The sequence below is a fragment of the Coregonus lavaretus genome, assembly GCF_964263955.1.
Source record: "Coregonus lavaretus genome assembly, chromosome: 34".
Lineage (NCBI taxonomy): Eukaryota > Metazoa > Chordata > Actinopteri > Salmoniformes > Salmonidae > Coregonus > Coregonus lavaretus.
This window is the reverse complement of record NC_140021.1, coordinates 14,416,328-14,419,374: the sequence shown is the minus strand read 5'-3', so window position 1 is coordinate 14,419,374 and position 3,047 is coordinate 14,416,328. Positions and strand designations below refer to the sequence as shown.

General features: G+C 42.7%; 1 pseudogene across 1 annotated transcript; it reads left to right on the top strand.

Moving 5' to 3' along the window:
* Positions 1–2,167: 2,167 nt before the first annotated feature.
* On the top strand, positions 2,168–2,948 carry LOC311109391 (arylamine N-acetyltransferase, pineal gland isozyme NAT-10-like; annotated as a pseudogene). The gene has a single exon. The product of its transcript is annotated as an arylamine N-acetyltransferase, pineal gland isozyme NAT-10-like (transcript).
* The last annotated feature ends 99 nt before the right edge of the window (positions 2,949–3,047 follow it).

Below are 3,047 nucleotides of genomic sequence, written 5' to 3'. Positions count from 1 at the left end.
GCCAGACTACGGTTTGCAACTACACATGGGGACAAAGATCGTACTTTTTGGAGAAATGTCCTCTGGTCTGATGAAACAAAAATAGAACTGTTTGGCCATAATGACCACCGTTATGTTTGGAGGAAAAAGGGGGACGCTTGAAAGCCGAAGAACACCATCCCAACCGTGAAGCACGGGGGTGGCAGCATCATGCTGTGGGGGTGCTTTGCTGCAGGAGGGACTGGTGCACTTCACAAAATAGATGGCATCATGAGGAAGGAAAATTATGTGGATATATTGAAGTAACATCTCAAGACATCAGTCAGGAAGTTAAAGCTTGGTCGCAAATGGGTCTTCCAAATGGACAAGCCTACTTCCAAAGTTGTGGCAAAATGGCTTAAGGACAACAAAGTAATGTTATTGGATTGGCCATCACAAAGCCCTGACCTCAATCCTATAGAAAATGTGTGAGCAGAACTGAAAAAGCGTGTGCGAGCAAGGAGGCCTACAAACCTGACTCAGTTACACCAGCTCTGTCAGGAGGAATGGGCCAAAATTCACCCAACTTATTGTGGGAGGCTTGTGGAAGGCTACCCGAAACGTTTGACCCAAGTTAAACAATTAAGGCAATGCTACCAAATACTAATTGAGTGTATGTAAACTTCTGACCCACTGGGAATGTGATGAAAGAAATAAAAGCTGAAATAAATCATTCTCTCTACTATTATTCTGACATTTCACATTCTTAAAATAAAGTGGTGATTCTAACTGAACAAAGACAGGGAAATTTTACTAGGATTAAATGCCAGGAATTGTGAAAAACTGAGTTTAAATGTATTTGGCTAAGGTGTATGTAAACTTCCGACTTCAACTGTATTTGACTTCTGAAGGTAATTGGTTGCACCAGATCTTATTTAGGGGCTTCATACCAAAGGGGGTGAATACATATGCACGCACCACTTTCCCATTATTTATTTAGTAGACATTTTTGAAACAAGTTATTTTTTTCATTTCACTTCACCAATTTGGTCTATTTTGTGTTTGTCCATTACATGAAATCCTAATAGAAATCCATTTAAATTACAGGTTGTAATGCAACAAAATAGGAATAATGCCAAGGGGGGTGAATACTTTTGTAAGGCACTGCATATATGTGGTAGTGGTGGAGTAGGGGCCTAAGGGCACACAGTGTGTTGAGAAATCTGTGAATGTATTGTAATGTTTTTAAAATTGTATAACTTCCTTAATTTTGCTGGAACCCAGGAAGAGTAGCTGCTGCCTTGGCAGCAGCTAATGGGGATCCATAATAAATACAAAAGTCTAGATACTCAAACTTTATTTTCATCTATTTCTTCCCACATCAAACTTGAAAAACAAGAGAGGACAACGCTGAGTTTGCCCTGATCAATAATCTGTAATTTAATGGCCAATTTAACAGCCAATTTGATTGAGTATTTTAGTGGGCAATTTTCTTAAACAATCTAACTATAATTATGTTATGCTTTTTTTTAATTAGTAAGGGTGATTAAATCTGACTTTGCCATATTTAGATAAATAGGTTCATTTTAACTGGCTAGACTAGATTGGGGATATTGGACTAAACTAGATTAGACTGGACTAGATTTAGAATGCAATAGAATAGATCTTTGGTATCCCTGGAAAATGTGTTTTGCCTTCCAAGTAGCTAACCTATCTGACACCATAAACGAAGAGCAGTGCTCCTGGAGCAGTGTAGGGGTTTAGTGCTCCAAGGCACAACAGACCTGGGATTTCTCTAATAAACTCACCAGATCACCCCCACTCCCAGCCAGCTCCTCAGATGGAGTGAGAGGGCTGGATGAGGATATTTTCAAAGGCATGCAAAGGCTAATTAGTTATTTATTGGTCCTTGGTTTACACTTGTTGGATCATGTGCGCGTGACAAATAGGTCTAAACTTTGATTTGAGTGTGGGAATGTTTGTGTCCGCCAGGAGGCAGGAAAACATAAAAGTATGGACTGCTAGGTAGTGAGGAGGATCCCCTAAACACAGGAACTGCAGATGTAGGCTATTCTATTTCATGAAGTAAGTAGGCCACTAAGTCCGAGGGATAGGCATCGAAGATTTCTTCATTGAGATAAAGCAGTTCTCTTTTTGATAAAGCTAAACAAATGTGTATATTTGGTTAAATGTATGCCCTAGTCTAGAAATGGATCCTCAGAAGTATTTTCTACATATTGGGTACGCGGGCCCGGCAGTTCCAACGGCGAACCTGGACGCGCTCCAACGTGCACACCGCTGTCACCTGATCTCTGTCCGGTTCGAGAACCTTACCATCCACAGCGGCGGGCGCGTGGGACTTGAACTCCCGCACCTCTATGATAAAAATCGTTAACCACCGCCGCGGAGGGTTCTGCTTCGAGAATAACGGGCTGTTCTCCTGGCTTTTGTCAGAAATGGGATTCGAGGTCACAATCCTAGCGGGACAGGTGATTAACGCCATCACTGGGCGATATGGCCCGCCGTTTGACCACTTAATCTCCATGGTGAAGCTTGAGGGGCACCGGTGGCAGTGTGATGTAGTATTCGGTGGGTCAGGGTTCGAGTTCCCCATTTCCTTAGAGAAGGACGAACCCCAGAAGCAGGGCCACAGAGTGTACAGGATCAGACAGGAGGGTGGGAGAGATGTGCTTTCTGGAGTGGCAAGATGAAGAAAAGAGAGAAACTGGGCTCTGGACTGAGCTATACCAGTTCACTCTGGATACACGACACAGAGAAGACTTCAGAGAAATGTGACTACCAGAGTTCCCCTAGCTCCATCTTCTTCTGTAAGTCGCTTTGCTCCATCCTGAAGCCCAACAGGAGGCTCACCTACATGGGCCACAGACTCATCACCACCCAGTTCCCCTCAGAGGAAGGAGGGAACTAACTAAAACCATCAGAGAGCTGACGGATTCGATGATACCTGACATACTAAAGGAGAAGTTTGGAATCATGCTGGAATCTCCACTTATCCCAAAAGATGAAGCTATCACTTTTTTTTATGTACAATTTTATAACATGACAATCAACAGGACACAAACAAGAGG